We start from the raw sequence: 14,949 nt of genomic DNA on the forward strand, positions 1-14,949 counted from the left end.
CACTGGCTGGGTTGCTAAATATTTTTCTAGTATTCTTTCTCTGCATATCTTAGAATTATAAACAGTTAAGTTTGGTACTTGGCCAATTGCAATGTTCTGCTAGTTTCTCATGAAAGTGATTCTGGTGTCCTTAGCTGAGTTAATAACACCTTTTCACAATGTTGCTAAATAGCCAAAACAACAACCTATCATTCACTTAACACACAATATTCCAGGACATCTAAGGCCTTGGAGCTGGTGTTGGTTCAGCCACCCCAAGTGTTACTGAATGATGAGAGGTGAATGCATTTAAGGTATTTTGAACACACAAACAGTGTTGTATCTCATGAGAGATGATTAGTTGAGAATATATTCTGCCAATAGATTCAGTTGTGTCTGAGTATGTCATAAAGTTTCTCATGACTGTCTTTCTTGAATATTAGGTGCAAATAATGCGATATTTGGCCACCATTTTATGCCAATATTCACCTACTCAGATCCTACTGTGAATCTTTAGGTGTCTGATTTTGTAGTGTTCAAACCCCATTTTTCACCTAGAATAGTCAAAACAGTTTTGGTATTGCAGCCACATCAAGCAAGCAGCAGCGACGTGTATCTCTTCAACATGGATAATTGCCTTAACAATATGTCTCCTGATTCACAACAACTCAGTAGATATGCTGACCACTGACAGTAACAAAATGACCTGCGTGGTTCAAAGGTAGAAATTTCAAGTCTATAAAAGAATGAATATAATAAGCGTAACCAAAAAATAACTCAATCAACATCAAACAGATATTATTTACAATGGTGATTAAATGATTTTTGGTTCTATCTTTTTACTAAATCACATATATGAATACCTTGAAAAAGTGAAGTGTATTATTCCCCTGTCCTAAGATTGTATTACGAGGGGAAAAAAAGGTATTTTCTCCAGTAAAATTTCTCATTAATATGTGTCATCAACTGCTACAATTTCTCCATGTTCTTCCTATTTATTACCTATCTTAAGCCAGAATCAGTACCCAAATGAGAGCCTCTTTTTCAAATAGTACAATTGGAACTGCTGTATCTTCCTATATTGTCTACTCTCAATAAGGAGACAAAGGAAGATGAGGCTGCTTCTATGACTAAAAATCACTACTTACCATGATTTAGCCAATAAGATGGAATTATTCTCTGACTCATTTTACTTTAGAAAATTCACAAAGTTCATAGACACTGAAAAAGTACTCTGCACACCAGTGCTTATTCTGCCAAGCACAAAATGAGCAGTCCTAGACCACTCCATTTCCAGATAATGGATAATGTGCATGTTGGGAAAAATAGGGAACTGGAAGATTACATCATCCTCCATGGCTTCATTCCAAGCACTACATTCCCACAACCTTTCCAAAGATATCCTGTTTTCGACTCCCACATTTAGATGAAGAACAAATTCATCCGTTTACACTAACCAACACTTTTTACCCATATTATGTTTTTATTTCTATTAGCAGGTATTTGTTTTTTAACCCTAGTTCTCAAAGAAGTGCCTTTTAGACCTTAAAGAATAGCATGCATCTGTTTGATGTAATGCTTTATAGAACATTTAGGATTGCTGGCAGGAAGGAAATGCACTCTTTGTTCTGATAATATATAACTGGGGAGAACAAATTGATGCAAAATACTTTATTCTATACTTTTAAAAACATTCTCTGCTGTTGATTCAAGTAAGCAGTAAACAGAGCCAAAAATGGATTGCATAAGTACTACAGTGAGAATCCATTTGAAGCCACCTGGATTTCTTTATAAAGCTCCTGTAGAGTACAGCTCCCTGTTAAATGTGAGAATTTCTCAGGAAATCTTACTCAACTTCAATTTCCTGTTAACAGTCTGTATGGTCTTTTATTACATTAGCAGCATTGGTAGAGGCTAGAGGTATACAGCCTTTCCTGTCCAATGTTGCATAACCTGAACATATCTGTGCCTGCTCATTTCAAGTAACTACCCCCAGGGCCTAAGCAGGGGCATCAGTCTTCACATTCCTGACACTTTCTGAGTAGTAGCTATTGATTATCCACATGATTTACTTTAATTCTTCCTTGAAATTTCCACTCGGAATTTTACAATTGTATTAACAATATAAGGATACCCTTGGAATCCAATCATCCAAGGTAGGGTTGACAAACTCTACAATAAATAATTATTTTATTTTGTAAGATTTTCTTGACCCATTAAAATCCAAGAGTATTAAAATAGTTTTGATAACTCCATCAAGAAATGGTCTTGTTTTAAAGTACAATGAAGACTGGAGTCGTGTTTAGCCCCATCTATAGCAGCTATGGATCATCTATGATATCTAAAGATGATATCAGCATCTGTCCTTATGCCTTAATATATAACAAAGCTATTGATGATGGTCTAAGAGTTCATGTATATCCAAATATTATCCATCTCTTTTCCCAAATGAACTTCTTCAACTGATGTTTTATCATCTGCAGAAAGAATGGCTGCATTATTACACACTACTTTCTTCCCTTAATTTGAGACACTCATTCATGAATTCAGTTGTGTAGGGGAGGAAAAAATAATTTCCCCTTTGTTTTTCTGAATTTATAGTCGAGACCCCTATAACAAAAGACAGATTAACAAGAGAAAAAAAGTGATAGAAATTAACATGTTATAACTCATGTATACATGGAAGATACCCAGACAAACATGAGTAAATATTAAAGAGGTGGCTTGGAACGCTGGCTTATGCAACATCATTAACAAAAAACAACATATTGTTATAGACACAGCAAGACACAGAAAAACTACCTTGAATATCTAGTGAGAAGGCAAATAAATGGGAAACTGAAGGTACATAAAAGCTAGTAATAAAGTTTGTGAAATAGATTCATCTGGTGGTATCTCCAGGCTGATAAATGTTGAAAGCTTTCTATGATGATCAACTTTTGTCCCTTCTCATTAAAAGGAGGAGTCAATTTATATCCTGTGTAAATTTATGTCCTGCTTTTAGGCAAATGGGTGAGGGCATAGAGCTTTTCTTACATCTGTTTCTTACCAGTTGCCTTCAGCTCAAAAGAATTCTCATGCCAAAGTGGCATATTTTGGATGGCATTATGTGACCCTTTGGGTGCTTGCTCTGCTTTAACTGTAAGACTCAGACCATTCCTTATAAAAGCTATCAGTTTTTCCAGAAGTTTTATCATTTTTTCCCAGAAACAGGATGGCAAATTTTTCATGAGTACAATATAGTCTTCCAGAACTACAGCCTGTCGCCTGTTTTGGTGTATGCCATTTCCACTTCATGAATGAGTTCTGATGAGCTGCTTAACATATCAAAATAAATATTTCTAACATTACTAGTAACACAATAGGTACCTTAAGTCTAAAAATTATTTGATATTTCTCAATATTTGCAGCTGTCTCCTCTAAAACCACATGAAAAGCTGCTAAATTTTTTTGAGAAAAGTGTATCTTGCTGCAGTGTTAGGTAGCTTGTTCAAAATCCTAGTATTTGCTACTTCTTAGAGAGACTCAAGATTGCATATATCCATATGCCTGGCCTTTCCACTGTATTGTGTGCTTCAATATGCATTCATATGGCCCCAAACAGTACTACATGGGATATACTATACTGCACAATTCCAAAGATAGTTTTAATTCCATATTCTATTTAAATTCATTTCAGGAAATTGGGGGACAAGAGGGTTTTCTTATGAATTGAGTCTAGCAGAAAGTACAGATACAGATATTACAGTAGAATTATAAGATATTATACATTTTTATTATTAGTTTGGTTTATTTCTGTATGTGATATAACTTTCATGGCCCCTAGAAATATTATTTTAGTGAATTATTGGGTGGATACCAATATTGTAGCCAATTTAATTAACCTAGGCTATGATAGGTACTATTACACTTCTTCAATATTTCTTAGCTTTTCACTCTCAGATGGAAATTTTCATAATCTCTTCATTATAATAAATTAATTCCTTTTTGTGGTGGAGAAATCAGGTATCTTTAGGGAAGGAAATGATTATATCATAACCTACCATTCTATTTATCTAACTTTATCATCATGAACATTAGTTGTGTTTAAACAGAGTGCCTGTTAGGCTTCCTGAAGAGTATTCACCATCTTTGGCATGAACTGCTTTACAAAAAACTTTCAGTTTCTATAGGCAAGTCACTATTTTCACATCTAAGAGAAGAATGTTATAAAATTAGTGAGACTTGTGGTTATATCAATTATAGTTAGGTATAAACTTTCAAGTTTTTCTTTTTTATAAGATGAATACATGGGCAGGATTAGTCAATTACAAAGATTTCCATTTAGCATGAGTAATTAAGAAGCAAAAGGTAGACTTGCCTGACATTCAGCTACATACTTACAATCTAGTCACACATCAAATTCATCTAATTAAGCAATCAGATACAAATTATGCCACCAGAGGGTTGTTCTTTCTCTCTCCCTTCCTTCCTTCCTTCCTTCCTTCCTTCCTTCCTTCCTTCTTTCCTTTCCTTTCTTCCTTCTTTCCTTTCCTTTCTTCCTTCTTTCCTCTCTCTCTCTCTCTTTCTTTTTCTTTCTTTCCTTTCTTTCTCTATTTCCTTCCTCCCTCCCTCCCTCCCTCTTTCTCTCTTCCTTTCCTTCCTTCCTTCCTTCCTTCCTTTCTTTCCTCTTTCTTTCTTTCTTTCTTTCTTTCTTTCTTTCTTTCTTTCTTTCTTTCTTTCTTTCTTTCTTTCTTCTTTCTTTTTTCTTTCTTCCTTCTTTCTTTATTTCTCTTCTTTCTTTCTTGGATTACAGGTATGAGCCTCCCTTCCTTCCTTCCTTCCTTCCTTCCTTCCTTCCTTCCTTCTTTCCTTCCTTCCTTCCCTCTCTTTTGTCTTGCTTGCTTGCTTTCCTGTCTAAATTATCACCTTAACTCTAAACTTTTTATCAGGGCATCACTGTTCACTCCAGGTTTTACTTTTAATCTTCTAAAATGTTCCTTGTTCACTGACATATCACAGTACATGATCATCACATACAAACATTCGAAAATTTAAATTTGAATATATATTTTATTAGTCTATTCTCATGCTGCTGATAAGGACATACCCAATTTATAAAAGAAAGAGGCATAATGGACTTACAATTTCACATGGCTGGGGAGGCCTCACAATCATTTCAGAAGACAAGGAGGAGCAGGTCACGTCTTACATGGATGGCGGCAGGCAAAGAGAGAGAACTTGTACAGGGGAACTCCTTTTTTGAAAACCATCAGATCTAGTGAGACTTATTCACTGTCACTAGACCAGCATGGGAAAGACCTGCCCCCATGATTCAATTACGTCCCACAACACTTGGGAATTCGAGATGAGGTTTGGGTGGGGACACAGCCAAACCATGTCATTCCACCACAAATATCATGTCCTCACATTTCAAAATCCTAAATACAATGGGGGTATAGGCATTGAGTAAATAGAGTCATTCCAAATGGGAGAAATTGACCAAAACAAAGGGACTACAAACCCCATTAAGTCCAAAATCTAGAAGGGCAGTCAAATCTTAAAGCTCCAAAATGATCTTCTTTGACTCCAAGTCTCACATCTGGGTCATGCTGATGCAACAGTTGGGTTCCCATGGTCTTCGGCAGCTCTGCCCCTGTAGCTGTGCATGGTACAGCCTCCCTCCTGGCTGCTTTCATGGGCTGGTATTGTGCCTCTATGACTTCTCCAAGTGCACAGTGCAAGCTATCAGTGGATCTACCATTCTGGGGTCTGCAGAATGGTGGCCCTCTTCTCAAAGCTCCACAAGGCAGTGTCCCAGTGGGATTCTCTGTTGGGGCTCCAACCCACATTTTCCTTCTGCACTGCCCTAGCAGAGGTTCTCTATGAGGGCCCTGACTCTGCAGCAAACTTCTGCCTGGGCACCCAGGTGTTTCCATACATAATTTGAAACCTAGGTGGAGGTTCCCAAACTTCAATTCTTGACTTTTGTGCACTCGCAGGCTTAACACCATGTGAAAGCTGCCAAGGCTTGGGGTTTGCACCCTTTGCAGCCATGGCCTGAGCTGTACCTTGGCTCCTTTCAGCCACAGCTGGAGTGGCTGAGACACAGGGCTCCAAGTCCCTAGATGGCACACAGTAGAGGGAACCTGGGCCAGCCCCACAAAACCATTTTTTCCTCTTAGGTCTCTGGGCCTGTCATGGGAGGGGGTGCCACAAAGGTCTCTGGCATGTCCTGGAGATATTTTCCCCATTGTATTGGTGATTAACATTCAGCACCTCATTACTTATGCAAATATCTGCAGGTAGCTTGAATTTCTCCTCAGAAAATGGGTTTTTATTTCCTATTGCATTGTCAGGCTGCAAATTTTCTGAATTTTTATGCTGTTTCCCTTCTAAAACTGAATGCCTTTAACAGCATCCGTCACTTCTTGAATGCTTTACTGCTTAGAAATTTCTTCTGCCAGATACCTTAAACCATCTCTCTCAAGTTTGAAGTTCCACAATTCTCTAGGGCAGGGGGAAAATGCCACCAGTCTCTTTGCTAAAACATAACAAGAGTCACCTTTGCTCTAGTTCCCAACAAGTTCCTCATCTCCATCTGAGACTACCTCAGCCTGGATTTCATTGTCCACATCATTATCAGCATTTTTGTCAAAGTCATTCAACAAGTCTCTAGGGAGTTCCAAAATTTTTCACATTTTCCTGTTTTCTTCTGAGCCCTCTGAACTGTCCCAATCTCTGCCTGTTACCCCATTCCAAAGTTGCTTCCACATTTCAGGTATCTTTTCAAAAGCACCCCACTCTACCGGTACCAGTTTACTGTATTAGTCCATTCTCATGCTGCTGATAAAGACATACCCGAGACTGCGCAATTTACAAAAGAAAGAGGTTTAATGGACTTACAGTTCCACGTGGCGGGGGAAGCCTCACAATCATCATGGAAGGAAAGGAGGAGCAAGTCACATCTTACGTGGATGGTGGTAGGCAAAGAGAGCTTGTGCAGGAGAACTCTTCTTTTTAAAAACATCAGATCTCATGAGACTTATTTTTACTATCATGAGAACAGCATGGGAAAACATGACCCCATGATTTAATTACCTCCCACCAGGTCCCTCTCACAATGCATGGGAATTCAAGATGAGATTTGAGTGAGGACACAGAAAAACAATATCATGTATGGTTTAAAATTTTAAAGGAAATTTACTATAATTTAGGCATTTATCAGGGAACATACATCCAAAAGTATTGTTCAAAAAATAAAGTTCAGAAGATAAGCAGTTTTGTCATAGACTAACTGAAATTCTTATAATATATTTAAATGTCATTATTGCAAAAGAACATATGTATATTTTATGTTTCAAAGTTTAGGAAGCTGGAGTCAAACTGTATTACTTACTTTCATTTAGAATTACAAATTTTAAGTTGTTACTCATTCAATCTCATTGTCATCTGGATTTTCTGTTAAATAATTTATTTCCTAAAAGTTGCACCACAACAAAGCATCAAAAGTCTTCTAATGCTATTGGATTTCAATGGATCAGGAAAATCTTTGCTAACTAAATGCGTTATTATATGGTTAAACCGTGTGTATTAACTTTATACACTTAACAAGAGACAGCCAGACCATTTAAACCTTTTAAAATTTCCTTTCTCTCAGGCTTGAAGGTTATTTACAAAGAGTGAAATTGCATTAAATTGATTGAATTTACCTACTTTATGGCAGTACTGTACAGAATAATTATGATATTTTTCAAAAAATCATTACCAATGCTAGCCTCTGATCAATTCAGTCCAATTAAGAGGAACAAGAATTTCTGATCACACACTTTAGTGGGTAAAGTGTAATTTATTTCAATTTTACATCCCTTCCACATTGTAATATTTCTTCAATTTTCATCACTTTAACTTTTTAATTTCTTAATGTATTGTCCAGCATGCATTTTCCTGTGCATGGATTTCTCTATCTATATCTAAAGTTTCTATTAAGATTTTAGAATTTCATATATATTATCATTTATACACACCACAAACGAAAAAAGGTGAAAATTAACATCAATGGCAAGGTTATTTAGGAAATTAGATTATATGTTCCATTTTATAATTAAATAAATATTTTGAAGGAAATTAGAAAATAAAATGATTTGTGATTAAATTTTCCTGTTATAAAATGTTCTTAATATTTAGATAAATGCAAATTTGCCATGTAGACTTCTATGTGTTTATACACAGATACATATTAGATAGATATAGATATAAACACACACACACACATATACACACATACACACACACAAAACCATATAGTAGCTTCTACATATACACTGAAAAAATTGTTTCTATCAACTAATGTATGACAATTTCCATAGGAGATTATAATACTAACATATCTACTATAGCTGTATCTGTATTTATATTTATAGCTCCCTACTAATCATTGATATTGTTCATGGTTCTAATATTTGACTCTTTGTAATCTTCTTTCAGTTAAAGTTTGAGATAAACACCTAGGACATGTATTTTACCATGGGGAGTAGTAAGTAGAAATATTTCTTTGAGCAGACTCTAAGGGAAACTGATGGAGAAAGGAGCACATTGATATGTTAGTATACTACACATATTGACAGACATACTGACCCAATTCAGGTCAATCTTTCGAGATTCAGAGAAAACCAAAGTTTTAAAGTTATTTAAATTTTCAAAAAACAAACCCCTCAGCCAGTCTAGGTAACCAGATACCCATAGCAATAGTTGTGGGAACACCTGTAAATTCAGATTTATGACAAGAGTGCTATAAACCAAAAATAAAATTCTAAGCCCCCTGACAAACTGAATGGACCCCTCTCAGCCAAGGGCATTCAAAACTAAACTCAAAAAAATAGTTCAGGCCATGACAGGACGGGAGTTGGGACATGCCTCATTATACTCTCTTCCATTTCGAATTCAGGCACAACGGACCAGCATGAACATTTAAAGAGACATCTTAAGAGTGAGAAAATAAATCATAGCAATAAGATACCAAATTCCAACTTGACTCTAGTATAGCATCACATGACAGACAGCAGGTCCTGAAAGAAATCAAAATAATTTACCTCAAAATATATATTTGAAATGGCCCCAAAAAGCCTCGTGGGCAAATCTACATTCTATAGAAAATCTTCCCTTTCCAGGTCTTTTTCTAATCCAGGAGAGATTAACTAAGAGTCTGGCACCTTTTGGTCTGATAATAGACCATCTATGATTTTTGAAACTTGCTACGTGAAGGCTTTATCTGCACAATAAGAACCTTGCTCTCCACAACCACTTATCTTAGCTGACACTCCTTTCTACTGATTCCAGGTCTTTAGATAATACTAATTCTTTCAACCAACTGCCAATCAGAAAATCTTTAAATCTTTTGGGAAGCCAAGGCAGGCAAATCACCTGTGGTCAGGAGTTCAAGACCAGCTTGGTCATCACGGTGAAACCCTGTCTCTACTAAAAATACAAAACTTAGCTGGGCGTGGTGGCACATGCTTGTAATCCCAGCTACTCAAAGGCTGAGGCAGGAGAATATCTTTTACCAGGGAGGCGGAGGTTGTAGTGAGCCAAGATCACGCCACAGCACTGCAGCCTGGGCGACAGAGCAAGACTCCATCTCAACAATAACAACAACAACAACGACGAAAAACAAGGAAGAATATCTTTAAATCAACCTATAATCTGGAAGCTCCTGCTTTCAGTTATTCTCCCTTTCCAGACAAGACCAATGTATATCTTATATGTATGAATTGATATCTGCCTATAACTTTTGTCCCCTAAAATTTATAAAATCAAGCTGTAATCACCTTGAGCACAGGTTCTCAGGAAGTCTTGAGACTGCCTTTGGCCTTGTTCATTCATATTTGGCTCAGAATAAATTCCTTGAAATAGTTTACAGAATTTGACCCTTTTTCATCAGCAGTTCCAAGTTTATTCAATAGGGAAAGGGCAGCCTTTTCAAAAAATAGTGTTCAGAAACCTGGATATTCATATTCAAAGAATGAAGTTGGACCCTTACCTAACAACATATGTAAAACTTACCTCAATTAGTGTCAAAACTTAAATGTAAGACCAAAAACTATAACACCTTTGGAAGAAAACATAAGGCAAAACCTTTATGACATTTAGTTTAGCTGTAATTTCTTAGACATGAAACCAAAGACATAGATAACAAAAGAAAAAAATAGATAAATTGGACTTTATAAATATGGAAATACTTTACATTAAAAGACACTGTCAAGAGAGTAAAAACATAACCCACAGAATGGAAAGAAAACATTTACTAATTATATATCTGAAAATTAATAGATATTCAGAATATTTAGGGAACTTACAACATTCAACAATAACAAAAACAGACAACTGAATTCAAAATGATCCAAGGCTTTGAATAAACATTTCTTCAACAAAAGCATACCATTTGCAAATAAGCACATAAAATATTTCCTAATAAACTACAGTGATATACTGTCTTACACCTATTTGGATGGCTACCTTCAAAAACAGAAAATGACAAGTGTTAACAAGAATGTGGAAAAATTGAAACCCTTATGGCCTGTTAGTGGGAATGTAAAATGATACCGTGGCTCTGAAAACAGTATGATTGTTCTTCAAAATTAAAATAGATTTCCCAAATGATCCAGCTTTAAACTTCTGGGTAATTACCCCCCAAAATTTCGGGGCTAAAGCCCTTGACCCCTAAAGCTTTGCTGAAAAGTCACTTGTATGAGGCAGATTGATTAATAGCAGAACAGTCATGCAAACTTATTTATTTTACATGCAAAAATTTCAGAATATAGATTCTATCAACCCCTTAATAAGGTACAGAATTTTATATACCATCTGGAGGTTACAGAAAGAATGCAGGCCCAAAGTATGGCCAAAAATAGGTATTAGTGGCAACAAGGCTATGAGAGGGAGAAATGAAGAGGCTTGGCTAGCAAGGGTGACCTTGTTGTGTAGATGAAGCCTCACAAGTAGTTGCCCTCAGAGGGAATAGATGGTAAAAGTTTCTTTTCAGACTTTGAAAGGTTTCAGACTTTCAGTTAATCTCTACTATATCCAGGAAAGAGCTAGAAAAGGAAGGCTCGGCTGAATTAATGGAGATTCTCAAAAGTTGCAAATTTCCTCTGCCTCAGTTTTCTGACCTTGCAGCAGCCCTTTCAAAATATGATAAAGAAATACATTTGGGGGTAAAATATTTTAATTTCCTTCTATTGAAAGCAGGTTTTTGAAGAAGTATTTGTACACCTATTACATTCATAGACACATTATTCACAATAGGTAAAATGTGGAAGCAACTCATGTCCATCAGCAGATAAATGAGTAAGTAAAATGTGATATATACATCCAATAGAAATGTATTCCATATTAAAAATGAATGAAATTCTGAGATATGCTACAATGTGGATGAACCCTGAGGACATTATTCTAAGTGACTACTACTCCCATGCGAGTAGTTAAAATCCTAAAGACAGAAAGTAGAATCATGGTTGTCAGGATTTCCCTTGGAAAGGGAAAATGAGGAGTTCATTTTTTAGTGGGTATAGTTTCATTTTTAAAAGATGAAAGAGTTAGAGAGATGGATGGTGGTGATGGTTGAACATTTTGACTGTATTTAATAACATTGAACTATACATATAAGATTGGCTAAGATAAATTTTGTTTGTGTATTTTACCACTATTAAAACAAATTCTAGCAGGGAAAAAAAGCTAAAAGAAAAAAATTTGTATAAATGCCTTTTAGACTTAGAAATAGAGTAAGAAAATAGTGTATAGTTATTTCATTCTTGATTTTCTAAATTTTATTTACGAAAACATCGACTTTATTTATTAGCATAGTAACATGAGGGTAATAATAAATAATAATAATAAAACAGAAAAGCCACAATATTTAATTAATAATAAATGGATAAAATGTCCTCCATTCTTTTAATTTGCTTTTATTAACCTTTTAGGGTATCTATTTTGAAAAGTAGTGCGATGTTTAGATTTCAATATCCATATTTCAATCTTTTAAATAGAAGGATAAACGGCACTGGTTAAGTAAATCCCTGTTGCCCTAAAAATGTCCTGGCAATTAATATAATTTAACACCTGTATACACTGTATAGTATATTTTTGCCACTTTAAGAACTATAAAATTTTATTTTCATACGAATTTTGAAGTGCTAATTATATAAAACCAGTTTTAATAAGAGCTTGATTAGGTAACACTGCTTAAATGTCTCTTGGTTCAAAGGGGCCTAAAACAAATGATTTTTCATCCTGATGCCACTTTTTTCTAATGATCCTCTAGGAAAATCTATGTCAAGTTTTATTTTAAGAAATCATTTTGAACAAAGAAAACCATACTTATCCAGAAACTTCTGTGATTTTAAAACTAGCACCTATTTTCACAAGAGCAAAATGTACTTGGTACTTAAGGGATGTATTTTACACCATCAGAGTTAAATGAATTTTATATACATTTACACATCTCAATTCATATAATAACATTTACTTGCCGGTAAAATGTATATTTAATTTAAAGTAACATTAAAACAACAATTAGTTTATGATTGCTTATATTTTAAACTACTAATGTGATGTTAAAATTATTTAGATAATGTATCGTCTTTATAGTCAGCTTCATGGTCTCAGCATAGTTTTGCTGCATTTGTGTGAAATTTTCCCATATATTATTTGAACTCTTGACCACTCTGATCTTAAGGTTAACATTCAAATCAACTAAAAAAATTATGTTTTATGTGAACTTCATTAAAATGAAATATTAATGAGAATGAATAATGTGCTTAACTTACTTTGAGGCAAATATCCATTGTTACCTTTACTTAATGTAAGTGAAGCAAAATATGTAGATTTGCTTTAAAATATTATGTCTCTTCCATCTGGTTCCTTATTATTTTGAAAAGTTCACTCTTTTATTAGTGAGACACATAAGAGTCTAAATGATTAAGATCTCTTTGTCATGCTTATTGTTTGCTTACATTTTATATCCTTATCTGTCATTATGGAGTCAAATGTATCAGCCCTGAAGGAGGAATGTAGCTTATCTTAAATATATTAAAGTTGCATAAGGGTAAGAAATATTTTTAGGTCATGGATCTTCTGCTGAAGAGCTGAACAGGTATTTAAAGTCCCTCACATTTGAAAATTTTGTAAGACAAAAAAAGTTTTAAAAAAAAAATCACTTTGTTAACAATTACTATATTGGAATAAATAAAATTATCTTTGTCATAACAAAAAATTTTCTTAAATACGGATTTTTTGTCTAAGTATTATTTAACATTTTTCTAGTTTTGTTACATAAACATATATTAGACTGCTACCATGAAAATTAAATTTACTTAGATCATAAAAACAGTAAAATTATAATAGTATTAATGATAAAAAATAAAAAATTCCACAGCAATAATTGCAATTTTAAAGGATTTTATGTCTTAAGCTCTCTGCTATGCACTATAGTTGAATTAACTTAATAAATCATTCTACTAAAATTGTGGGTACATGCTACACTAAATATAATGCTTTTTGCCTGTAAAAAACCCCACAGAATCTCAAGTCTATGAGGGAAGTTTATTATCTCATATTGCAAAGATCTAAGAGGTCAGGGACTCCCAGAGTTTTTTAATTTAGTGACTGAGTAATGTCAAGAGCCCTTCTTTGTTCCTTTTATGACCTACCTTGCTCAGCATGGTGGCTTTGTTCCCAAGCTCCCTCCCTTCATGACAGTAAAATGACCATGACTCTGTGTGCAAACATAAGAACATCTGGTTGAAAATGGAGACAATTCTACTCGTGTGACTTTTTTTAAATGAGGGAATTTTCCCCTTTTTTTTTCCAGCAGCCTTCTCCAAATATAAATATGGCTATGGATACAAATATAAACATGAATAAAATATATTATTATCTTTTAGTGGTAGAATCATGTATTAGGATTCTCTAGAAAGATAGAACTAATAGAATATGCATATATATATATATACACACATATGTGTGTGTATATAGAGAGAGAGACAGAGAGAGAGAGAGAGACAGAGAGAGAGAAGTTTATTGCATAGTATTAGCTCACAATATCAAAAGGTTCAACAATAAGTCATCTGCAAGCTGAGGAGCAAGGAGGCCAGTCTGAGGCCCAAAGCTGAAGAACTCGGAGTCTGAACTTGGGCAGGAAGCATCCAGCACAGGAGAAAGATGTAGGCTGAGAGACTAAGCCAATCGAGCCTTTTCATGTTTTTCTGCCTGCTTTATATTCTAGCCATGCTTGCAGCTGATTACGTGGTGCCCACCCAGATTAAGGGTGGGTCTGCCTTTCTCAGGCCACTGACTCAAATGTTAATCTCCTTTGGCAACACCCTTACAGACCCATCCAGGAACAGTAATTTGCATCCTTCAATCTAATCAAATTGACACTCAGCATTAACTATCACAAGTCTACCCCTTGTCAACTTGAACCCATACAAATTTCCTGAGCTCATACATAATCTTCAAATAAAGACAATAATAAGGTCATAGTTATGCCTAACGTAATACAACTATCCTTCATGCACCAGAAACGCACCAATCCTCAACCCAAATGCTATTACACAAAGTTAACAATACTTGAATGCTGATATAAGGTCAATAAATCTTATGTCACATGACCAAGAAAAAAGGAAATAAAATGAAGATTTTCTTTTTGTACAAGTGTACACATACACCAAAACATGTTTTTAATAAAAAAAGAACTAAATACTGATGACAATTACAGTCTTCATATCTGCAACTGGTTATGTGGTATCGATAACTACGTTCTTCTACTTCCAATTCTGTACTGACTTTTCCTTCAGCAGGCACCTCAGCAGGTCGTGGTTTTCTGCCTGGTGGAGACACCCAAACTTTCATTTCTGAAGGGTCTGGGCCATTTGTAATCTTGCCTGGACTGGGCTGTTGTAGTTTCCCATTGATCTTTTTTTTTTTTTTTTTTTT

Source organism: Rhinopithecus bieti, unplaced genomic scaffold (assembly GCF_001698545.2).
Source record: "Rhinopithecus bieti isolate Rb0 unplaced genomic scaffold, ASM169854v2 scaffold_21891, whole genome shotgun sequence".
NCBI classification, from domain to species: Eukaryota; Metazoa; Chordata; class Mammalia; order Primates; family Cercopithecidae; genus Rhinopithecus; species Rhinopithecus bieti.